Consider the following 12,013-nt stretch of genomic DNA (forward strand, 5'->3'; position numbering starts at 1 on the left):
ATAACTGTCATTTTGAGAAATAACCTTGTTTGCCCTCTTACCCGGGATCGAATCACTTTCATCTCTTTTACTTAAAGTTATATTCACCAGATAGAAGATAAAAGAAGAGTGTGTGTGTGTGTGATAGACAGTGTGTCTTTGTTCTCAGCTGTATGGCTGGTGTGCACAAGCCTGGATACAGGTGTAGAACAAAGAAAGCATGTGCAGTGGGAACGTTAAGTTTCTTTCTGCAAGTGTGGCGTTGGCTGAGAACACGATAACCTCAAGTTAAAGGGTCACAGGAATAAATCTCAGTGAAAAATGTGCATTGATCAAAAGCTACACAGTCCTGTGTTTAGCCAAGTAAAGTTACAGTTAAGCTATGAGAGGCTATAATCCGCAGTCAAGACTAGTTCACACTACACAATTTAAAGCCCGAACTCAGACAGTTGGGTTGTGACTGGGGGCAAATCAGCCATCGATCAGTGGCATACAGATATCTAGCAATCTAAATAGAGGGCTTGACAATAACGGTGGCCCTGGCCCGGTGGCCCGGGGCCAGGAAAAAGTCGAGACAGTTGAACTAGCAACTCACTGGCCTGATCAAAACATTGTTTTTCCTTTTTTTAAAGAGGTGGTATTATGCTTTTTGGCTTTTCCCCTCTCCATCATTGAGTTATATCTCTTTTTTGTGCATGCAACAGGTTTGCAGAGTAAAAAAGCCCAAAGTCCAGCCCAAAGGGAGTTCCCATCTCCCACAGAAAACGCATCATAAAGCTTGCCAAGCGGCTAGCGGGGTCAGACACGCCCTCAAACCAAGCTAGTCTGAGCGGAGGCCCTTTTGCTCGACTCGCCTTTGTTTGGTTTTCCATTGTAGAAATGTTGCACCTGTACCTGCTTCCAGGTACTTTTTTTCATATCTCCTCCGTCGAGGTTCCAAGCGAGCTGAGGGAAACTAAAATGTAACGTGAAAACACGACTAAGAATATTCACTATTCACTGCATCATCATTGCTGCGCCAGACAGAGGCAGCAACAGGAAGTTTTATATTTTACTGTTTCGTACTTTATTTCATCCACTTCTGAGAAGTTTTGAGGTGAAATCAGCTGTGTAGATTTTGAATATTGACAGTTTTACGAGAAGTGATGGCGGAACAAAAATGCTTGAATATTTTCGGAGTTGAGGAGCTCCGCGAGTGGCGGCGGGGGAAGCCTGCTGTGACCCGCGGGAGGAGCGCGTGAGGCCGGCCAGCCGCCCAATCACAGAGCCCTCTGCTCCCGCCGTCACACAGACCGCTGCAGCAACAACGGCAGAGGAAACACAGCTGGAAGCTTTTCATACCGCTTATCTGTCTTTACATCCTGAGGAAGGTTGAAACGTTTTAACTTAAAAAAGAGAAAGCTGTGTGGATCGCTGGTGTGTGTGTCGCATTGAACATTACGTCGCGGCAGGTGTGTGTGGTGTCGCTATGACGACAGGCTACGTACTATCTCTGGGTACTATCTGCAATGGAAAACGGAGTCGAGTAGAGTCGAGTAGAGTCGAGTCTATCGATTTGCGCTATGGTAGCATTTTTCGGCGAGGCAGCATAGATCGTCAGAACACTGGTGTCGTGCCGAAAAGTGATCGTCTGCCGAAAAGTGATGTTGGTAGGCCTATGTGTAATATCTTTGTTTATATTTGGAAAACAGGCTGTAGCCTAATTAACATGACTTACTGCCAACTTAGATATAAAATGAAGATAATTTTGCAGTTATCCTATTTTACTTGCTGTGTAGACCTACCAACCAATCCACTCTTTTTTACCTCTTAAAATACCTTTAAATGGCCAATACAACCCAAAAAATGCAGTAGGCTATTTCACTTGTCAGAAAGTGATTGAAGGGACTGGACAATACAGCTCCAGCAGACGGCAATCAGTTTTCGGCAACAGTTCAGCGTTTAGTCCTGATGGTGAGATGTGGAACAATGATGTTGTGGACTTGAGAGTAACTTCTACCATCTGCTAGGTTAGGGTCTCAGTCTGAAGCGGCTTCGATTTGGATCAAACTGCCTTGTTTCTTACGACCCGCCCTTCTCTGCTTCTGATTGGCTAGTAGTCCTTACCTGGGAACTGCGCATGTGCAACTCCCAACAAAGATTTTGTACAAGTAAGATGCATCACTCTGTAGCTCAAGAGAGGAGTGTCCAACACACAGGGTGAAAAGAGGAGCTGCAGCAATGTGCAGATGAGGAAAATATGGTGTGTTTTGAAAATATAAGCATGTAAACCTGTTCTGGTACAACCCCTAATTAAGATTTTGAACCTGAAAATGAGCAGAATACCACCTCTTTTAAAGTTAGAAACTTAACATCCTGCAGTTGTTTTGCAGCTCATGGCGCGCACCGTTATCCAATCCACCGTTGTAGTTGCGTGAAAAGTGGTCAAATGTTATTTCTCTAATCTTCTTAATCAAGCAGCAACCTCTGGGTCTGAAAGTGAAACCATGCAGAGGGAACTTAAACCTGCATTCTCTCTAACGGCCAGCAGGGGCGAGTCCACTGATTGCAAAAAGAAGTCCGTTTCCATTAGAAATAAAAAGTTGCTACTTCTCATCTGATCATTGAGTTTATGGTCTCAGTCGCTGGTTTCAAGTCTTCTTCAACACAAATGATGTTGATAAATTATGGTGCTGTTTAGGGGAAATAGACGATAATGCAGCGTATGCTTTTTGGGCGGGACTACCTTGTGACTGACAGGTCGCTACCATGGCAACCTGTCAGTCAGGATAGAGGCGACTCGTGTCTGCTGCTCTGTGTACATGTCTTTTATTAAATGTCTGTCAGCAGGAGAGAGAGCACGTCATGTTTGAGTCTGTTAGGATGTTTTGTTTTAAAAGTAAATTGTTTTTTACCATTTTTATTTTTTTAATTTTAATTGTGATATTTTAGTTTTTTTATTTCCAGGATGTATTTAATAACCGATTAAACATGTTACCTGTAGAACATAACTTATAAGTCTTTGGTTTTGTTGTAACACTGATAAATAACTTTTGGAAGGAGGTCCAGTAAGTTTTAAACCAACTGGCCCAGTGGGGCCGTTTGCAAAAAGGTTTAACATTGAGCTCTGTAAATATCTGGAGCTGTTGTGGACGTTGATGACACAGACAGTCCCTGCTACCCCTGTTTGCTGTTCCATTCTTTCATCCGTAATCTTTGTCTTTGTAACTTTTATCTTAGAGGTTTAGGGGGAGCAGGGAGAAGCAGGCCAGATGAACATAATGTGTAAATGTGTATGAGAGGAATGTAATGTCCATGTTTGATGCTGGTCTGACCCCCCTCTCTTCTTTCAGGGTGGAGCCTGCTGGAGTCCGATGGTTGAAACCAGGTCTGAGGAAGTGTAAGTGTGTTTTTCATTTGATTCATGAAAACAAAACAGCAAACATTCAACAAATATCTGATGACAATCAGTGAACAGAGGATAGATCAATAACTGCAGCTGTTCTCTCCATCAGATTCCTGTGAACTCACACTCGACATAAACACAGCAGATCAAAATACCAAGCTGTATGACAACAACAGGAAGGCGACACATGTGCAGGAGTATCTGTCATATCCTGATCATCCATACAGGTTTAACCACTGGTCTCAGGTGATGTGTACAACTGGTCTGACTGGTCGCTGTTACTGGGAGGTCGAGTGGAGACAAAAAGTTACTGTAGCAATGAGTTACAGAGGAATCAGCAAGAGTGGAGGCTCTGAATACAATCATTTTGGAGGGAATGATAAGTCCTGGAGACTGGACTGCTCTACAGATGGTTACTCTGCCTGGCACAATGACAGAGGAACAGACATCACCTCCTCTGTCTCTAACAGAGTAGGAGTGTATCTGGACTGGCCTGCTGGCATTCTGTCCTTCTACAGAGTCTCCTCTGACACACTGATCCACCTCCACACCTTCAACGCCACATTCACTGAACCTCTTTATCCTGGCTTTGGGCTCTGGTCCTGCTTTGATTCTTCAGTGTCTCTGTGTTCTCTGTAGGAGGGAGAATCTGCTCCTGTTGGAGAACAGATCAGTTGAGCTGTACAGGATCACAGTTGCAGAGGTCTTTCAGGTTCTTCTTATAAATTCATCAATGAATCAAAGTGATTCCTCATTTACATTGTTAACATCGTCCACTTCTGGTCCTTTAAAGATAAAAGCTCTGATCATTAAATGATGGAAATGATGTTGACTTGTACCTTCTGCCCCTTTAATATCCTTCTGATGTTTTTGAATATGGTTGTTTTATCTTTACATTTATAATTTTTTTGCTTGCTGTATGTCATATCGATATATCTCTATATCTCTATATCTCTATATCTCTATATCTATATATTATCGATCGATCTATCTATATAGCTGAGCATGTGTTGTGTATCATAAAAGGGCTAAATGTCCAATTGTTAACAAAATAAAGAATGTCAGAGCTCTTCTTTATTTGTAAAGAGACCAGTTTTTACATTTTAGGCGGATTTCAGAATGAGGGACTGACTGAACCTGCAACAAGGCATACAATTGTCAGAAACTACTTTTGATGATGGTGTCATTGTAATTAACGTACAGTAATAAGTGACAGTTAAATACAGTATTTAGTTTGACTTTAGTTTTTACCTGTTAAGCCTTTCAGTACAGTAATGTCTACTCTATTACTACATGTTAGAAAATGTTATGTGTTATTATATTATTTGACAGATTCTGAAGTTTGATTACATTCTGTTCTGAAAATCCACCCTGAATCCACCCTTCTGTTGGGATCAGGATTATCCTGATTATTTTGGATCAAAGGGATCCCACCAACTAAAACACATACTGAAGGTTTGATCCAGATCAAAACAAAGTTAGGATCAGGTGATCTTTTTCTTTTGAACAACCCATTTTCAAGATTTGATCCAATCCAGTCACTTCTGAACATCTGGGCCCGGCTGTCTGAATGGGAGCAAATCCCTGCAGCAGGTTCAACATGTGCTGGAAATCAGGTGTCCACATACTTTTGGCCATATAGTGTATTACAGCTTGAGACATTTAGTCACTGTGTTTGCCCTTAAAGTGTTTGCGGCCTTCACATTTATGAAACTGTGCAGATTGTAGAATTCTTGTGTTTTCAGCTCTAATAAAACACTTTGTAAAGTAAAGTGGTGGTGGAAAGTTTTTATATACAGTCTATGCATGAGTCTATGGGTGGAAAGTGTTTTGATTTTTCTTTTTAAAATAAACAGTAATTACTTTGAAGTATTTGTGTGTTTAAAATACACAATAATGTGTAATATATAGGCTAAATAATTATGTTTGGGTGTGAAATTGGGTTCCTGCTCATCCACTGATCTCTTCTGGGGCGCCGGAGAGAGAAATTAAGCCACTCAGCGTCCTCAAATCTGATGCCTGCAGGACGCTGCAGGATCTGCTCCAAGACAGTCAGTCGGTGTTAGAGGGACACGTGACGATGTTATTGATATTGATATATTGATGATACTGACGATGATCTTAAGACAGCTACCGTTTTCAAAGGCACCTCAAAGACCGTGCAAAAAGAACTTTTGGACTGCATGCTGTCAGTTCTTGAAATCTGGAGGAAGTAAAAACTGTAGATTATCTTGCTCTTCAGGCAGATGAGACAGCTGACATCTCCACCCTCTGTCAGCTGGTGCTCGTGCTACGGTACATCGACAAGGAGAACAACAGCTGTTGGCTGCAGAGGCAAGCTGGAAAGTTACAGGCAGCTCTGAAGTGTTAAGATGAGGTTATTTCCAGTGGTGGACAGTAACTCTGTGTTTTATATAAACAGTGTTGAAATAGGTGGGTAAAATACTTTTTGAGACTCTTAATTACTAATATTATAATTACTCTTAGTAATTTTTGTAATATGAAATAGTTATCGTCCACACATGCTACATTTTCCCAAGCATTTCTGAAGCCCAAGTCTGAAATATAGAAGTACCAAGACATCAAGAGGGGACAGAGCCTTTGCAGTTGGACACCGAGGCTCTGGAACAATCTACCCGAGGAAATTAGGCCGACTCTGTAAACTCTTTTAAATCCCTTGTTAAAAAATACTTTTATCGAAGAACATTCCCGGATTTTACATGATTTTATTTGATGTATATTTTGAAGTTATATTATAAGTATATTTCTATGATTATTTCATTGCCTATTTAGCACATGTCTAAAATCAATCAGTCTATCACACACATATGTTGGCAATAAGGTTTCAAAATGTTGAAACTTTCCTTTGAAAGGGTGAATCTCATAGTGTATTAGTTTGTTTTACAGCTTTGAAACCTTGTAAACGGTGGTCAGAAAACTCTTATGTGCTCTTATGTTGGAAAAAAGATTTGAAACTCTGAAAATTAACTGAGGATCTGTAAAAATGCCGGGAGGCAGGGCCATTCTGCTCTTGGCCGATGCTCGGCTGTCTGCTGAAGTACCGTCCAATCACAAGGCGTATTTCAGGAAGCACTTCTCCCTGGACGGGCTGGCTGACTGAACCAGTGGTGACTAAGAAATAGTATAAACAACATGTAATTAGTTAAGCTATGAGGAGATGAAGCTGAAGCTGAAGCTAATGATGGTCAACGAGACAAATCTTGACAGTTATTAAGCCGAATTTTATGATTTTGTTAAGTGTGATTGTTTTTAGACCATGTTTTATGTGTGGTCGTGGAGGCAGAGAGGATTTCTGGGAGTCTTAATTTCTTTAAACTTTATTTGAAGGTGCCCTCTGTAGACAGAACGTATGTGGTCTAACAAATGTGTTGAATGCTTTTCCCTCCTCATAAAACATTTCCACAAGTGGAAGTTTATTTGATTAATTGATTTACTAGCTGCTTGGTGGTGCATTACTGTGACCAACTGTCATTTAACCTTTACTACACCTTCCTCTTTCTCCTGTAAGATCTAAGAGCTGCTGTTTCCTGTCAGGCTGCGGCAAGTAAACAAAACGTTACAACACAAGTTAAAATTTATTTTTTATACTATTTAATAGAATGCAGTTTAAATGGTGATGATGAAAAACAGTGGGGACAATATGACCTGGAATTATTATTATATATCACAGATTTCAATATTTCCCAGCTGTATATAACAACTTCTAATGACATCATTCATTAAACTAACTTGGACCTGGACAAGTTTGACTGTTAAAGTAACGTGTCTGTCCCAGTGAGCTCTTCACATTTGAGAAGTTCTAGTTTGGAAAAGGATTTTTCAGCAGAGGCCACACTCACTGGGATTGTTAATAAAAGCAGAAGAACAGTGCAGACTACCCCAAAGCTTTTCAGAGGCGGTCTCTGAAACACCTGGGAAGGACAGGAGCTGCGTGGGAAATGTCCAGGTCATGTCACTTTTGTAAATACGGCATCTGCTTGCTCAGAAACATCTGTTGGCGTGCACAGTGTTTCAGGCTGTAGAAGAGAGAAGTAACGTTACTCCTCCTCATCATCACTGAGGTGGATGGTGCGATGCTGTTGCTATGGCAGCAGCTGCCCCCTTCGGCTCTTGTTGCTAACAGCTCGTGTTGCTGCCATCCCGTCTGTCTTTTTAAGGAAAATTAATATTTTGTTATATGATCTTTTCTTTCTCGGCTGCTTCTTTCAGTTTTCGCTTCTGAAACCCACTTCTGTGTTCGTTCATATCGAGTTAATTTCCCGGTTGCTGTCATTTCACCAGCTAGCTGCTCTTTTGTGTGGAGTTGAAAATGACCCAGAATTCTGTGCGGGCCCACACTGCTCATCTTTAATCTAAAATCTCCCATGAATTCATCCTTGTTTAAACTGAATGTAGATACTATCTGCAGTCTGTGCTGCCCTCCTCTCCCTCTGGGTTCTGTCTCTGCAAACACAAAGCTGCAGAGGCAGAGCGCCGTCTGCTGGCTGCAGTCATCATCACTTTTTCAAAGCATTTGTTAACAATGTTCTGAAAAATAGCAACAAGAAATGTTAAATAACAAATGAAAATGCTTTCAGCACAACGGCCTTGCAAGTCACATATAAAAATATGTTGTTTCATCGTCTAATGTTTGATCATGATTGTTTCACTGTTCAGATATTTTGATGTTCTGACACCTGCACAGAAACAAAGTCCTTAACATGTGAATCAGGGACACAATCTAAACTAGGGACTGAACTAAAACTATAATCTAACTAAAGATAAACACAGAAGCATTATAAATAAATAATCTATGAACCGTATTTAACGACATTCCCCTGGCACCTTTACATTTTAATCTAAATGTCCTCATGCAGCCTGTCTAAAGGTTGAACTGTCAGATTTTACATCCAGCTTTAGAAAAATATACGTCACCATGTCACATGACGTGGTGGCCGCAGTTGCTTTTCTGAGGCTGCACAAAGTTGGAACCAGACGTTTGGCTGGTCTCGCGGCATTTTTCTTTGCAATTGCCGCGAGATCAGTCCTTGATCTCAGCTCACAGTGAGCTCACGCAGGTACAATGTGTCCGACTTTACGGCTTTTATACCCGCCCCTGCGGTCACCTGCAGCTCGTTATGCCGCCGTCATCTCGAACGCACCTATTGTCTGCAGTAGCCTGTTTGTTGATTCACCTGAGCAAACACCTGTTTTCTTCCTGTGGACGTTTCCAGGCGCCACGAGGGCAAAAACAAAGTGGGAATAAAAACAGGATGTGACTGAAACTTCATCAGTGAAGAAATGTGGATGGTTGAAAGCTCCGGTAGGTGATGAGTGACAGCTGGACGGCTGGAAGGTAAAGCTAACATGCTAACTGATCAGCTGTAGCTGCTGCTCACAGTTACTCAGGAGAACTCTGCTGATGGAAGCTGATTTGACCATTCCTGGATGAAATCACCTGCCTGGGATCAAAGACAGTGAGAGCAGCTGATGTTGGGGAGGACAGACAAATTGCTGAAATGCTAAATTATTATTGATGCAGTCAAAAACTCTCCAACCTCTTTGCGACCAGAAGCTTTTTGCTTTTTTAGCCAGTGGTGAGCAAAGTAACACAGGCCTGTTCAGATCCTTTAAGACAGAAATAAAGTACACACTGTAAAAATACTGCAGTGAAAAGTTAAATAAAGGTATGTAAGTAGGCTGTAAGCTGGAAAATGTAGAAGCAGCCAATTAAAAATAAAAGTAGCTACTCAAAGCAGAAAGAAAACTGTCCCATATGACTGTTGTACTATTATATACTATATCATTAGATTATTATTCCTCATGCATTAATGTAGCTGGTTGAGGTTGAACTATTTTGTATCAGACTGCAGTTAATGATTATTTTTATTTTAATCAGCTGATTATTTTCTCCATTAATCGACTGTAATAAATTCTGAAAATAGTGAGAAATGTTGTCACGGTTCCCTGAGTGACACCTTCACAATGCTTGTTTTGTTGTCCAAACCTTAAAATGATTAAAAATACATTAAAATAAATCAAGTAAAAGCAGCAAACCTTCACGTTTGTGAAGCTGGAACCATGAAATGTTTTTACATGAACATTTACTAATACCAAAACAGGAGGCAATTAAATTTACTGTCAAACAGCCAAACTGACGTAGTTCTACTTGCTGCGCTTGTATAAACTGTTAAGTAATTTAATTTATATCAAAACATCCTATTTTTAAACTCTTCATACATTTGATGTATTTTTTAAAGTAACTAGTAACTGAAGCTGTCGGATGAAGTAAAAAGTACAATATTTTCCTCTGAGATGTGGTGAAGTAGAAAATGGCATGAAAAGAAAATAATCAAGTTCAGAACAAATACCTTGTGTACTTCAGTCCAGTACTACTTTCAAATATTTAACACACCCTCAGACTCAGTGACTCAGCAGCAGTTTTCCTTCTCTCTGATAGAAAAGTCAGAACGAGGGTAAAGTGACTTCTGCTGCTGGAGCTTCCACATAACAAGTAAACATTGTAATATAACTGCTTTCTCACACATGGTTCAATATTGTTACAAAACACATTGTGCAGAATTTTCTGATCTATAGCTTGATTTGTTTCATTCTACATGCAATTATTATGCATTTATAGCGCCCCCGGGTGGTCGATTTGAATGAGGGCATGTTGGACTCGGGATCGATTCCTTCCTTTGTGACGGAGGGTCTTTTCTGTCTGTGCAGCTCCATCAGTAAGGAGAGGGAGAACAAGTGTCCTGGGCCCTTCAGTGAGAGCAGCAGAGAGGGAGCATCACCTTCACCTGGAGTCCAACACCACGACAGACGGATAACAAAACTAAATCCAGCACAAACGAGAATGACTCATGTTGTTTTCTTCTGTTTCTTCCAGCAGCTGAAACTGATGAACGGCCTGACGCTTCATTTCCACCTTCTCATGGTGACACACACTCACTTTCTACTTGGTGCTCCTCATGATAGTTTGGCTGAAACCTCGTCATGTCCCATCTGAATATATTTCATGTCCTCACTCTACAGATTTCCTTCTACAGTCCCGCAGCAGCCTTTCCCTCAGACCAGGTCAGCACATTCTTCTTCTTCTTCTTCTTCTTCTTCACATGCTCACACTAAATGAACTAACACTAAATACACTTGCTACTGTATCAGCTTCAGATTCTACTGATCCACTGCTCACACTGATATTACTGACATTACATCTGACCTGGACCTCATTAGACCTGGACTCCACTACATTTCAGGCCAAATGCTGCACTTTTTACTCACTCTGCACATTATTAACACAAACACACAGTAACTATCACATGTTGATGGATCATGTTAGCTTCAGATAGCCAGCGCTATATAAAGGATGCTTTATACTGTTACTGGGACTCGAACACAGTACTTTTACACTGTGCCGCTGCTGCTTTTGCTTCTTCCACCGCTGCTTCACATCATCATCTCCATGGAAACACTCTGTTTGTTGAATGGATTATTGTTTCTTGTCTGCAGCTTCACTCACTGATGGATTTTCAAACTGTTCACTCGTCACAAACCTGTGGACTCATTTCTTCTTCTGTCTCTTCCAGGCTGTTGGGGACACGCCCTGAAGACTCGCTTCCAGCTGCTGCACCTGGAGGACAGCTGACACCACGAGTCCCAGCAGCACCTGTTCTGGACCAATAAAGACCTTGTGCTGTTGGTCATCTTCCACCTTTCAGGAAAACTTCAGCCACTTCCTGTTTCCCGCTCCATAACCCCCAGCTTCTACCTCTCCAGAACACCGGGAGGGGACACGGCCCCCTCCCGAACCCGACGCCGCGGGACCGGCTCCGGGTACCCGGCCGCACGCGGGATTCGAACCACCGCTGCGCCGCCTGCGCCTCGCGGTCGCCATCGAACCCCACGCCGCCACCGAGTCCCCTTCACAGCTGAACCTTTTCTCCGGGCGCTTTTATCTTCTCACTTTGGCTGTTGGACTTCAAAAGTCACTGAGCCTCATAAGGATCGAACCCACAACCTCAGAGCTTCTGAGCAGCCTTCTAACACTCTGAGCTGTTTGATCTGAGACACTGACTCTTTCTTTCTTACAGCTTTTCACTTTGTTGTTAAAGTTGAAATAATAATCTTATTATTGTAGTTCTTCAAACTAATCAGTAGAATTAATCCATTCTCAGATATTCTGAGTCAAATTTAACAAACATATTAAGGATTTCTAACAAATAGAATTTCATTTTGTGAAATAAAGCTGAATGATAAATTGTAAGTTGAATTTCTAGGCTTTTATTTTGGTATGTCTGAGTCAAACAGTCACTAAAGTGCCGTTCAGAGAATTGATGAAGTTACTATTTATTACTGCATCATTTTTTATAGTGTAGAAAAACTAAAGGTGAAATATTCAGATGGAAATGATTTGAAACAGAGAAAAACTTTTTCTGATAAATAAATGTTTGATTTTCAAAGTTGCTGTCGAGTCTTTTTCTTTTAATCGACTAATATAATAATCGATTTGACACAAAGATGAAGTGAACTTTTTATTTGGCTCCAATCAGACACAAACGCTCGTTCATCATTTATTCTGACTTTGATCCTCTTTATCCTCCTTCCTTCCTTCCTTCCTTCCTTCCTTCCTTCCTCCCTCTTTCC

General features: G+C 41.2%; 2 protein-coding genes and 1 pseudogene across 3 annotated transcripts in view; 2 read left to right on the plus strand and 1 right to left on the minus strand.

The window, feature by feature from the left end:
• The window catches only part of LOC119905742, a 60,188-nt pseudogene extending 55,418 nt beyond the window's left edge, over positions 1 to 4,770 (plus strand).
• Positions 1 to 12,013, minus strand: part of LOC119910112 (nucleotide-binding oligomerization domain-containing protein 1-like) — a 1,078,472-nt gene that overhangs the window by 106,361 nt on the left and 960,098 nt on the right. The gene's annotated exons all lie outside the window — the stretch shown is intronic.
• The window catches only part of LOC119903097 (NACHT, LRR and PYD domains-containing protein 12-like), a 242,149-nt gene that overhangs the window by 100,380 nt on the left and 129,756 nt on the right, over positions 1 to 12,013 (plus strand). The window lies entirely within an intron of this gene.

The sequence above is a fragment of the Micropterus salmoides genome, unplaced genomic scaffold, assembly GCF_014851395.1.
Source record: "Micropterus salmoides isolate LMB-PRFRI ecotype aquatic unplaced genomic scaffold, ASM1485139v1 Ms_hic_scaffold_1, whole genome shotgun sequence".
Taxonomy (NCBI): domain Eukaryota; kingdom Metazoa; phylum Chordata; class Actinopteri; order Centrarchiformes; family Centrarchidae; genus Micropterus; species Micropterus salmoides.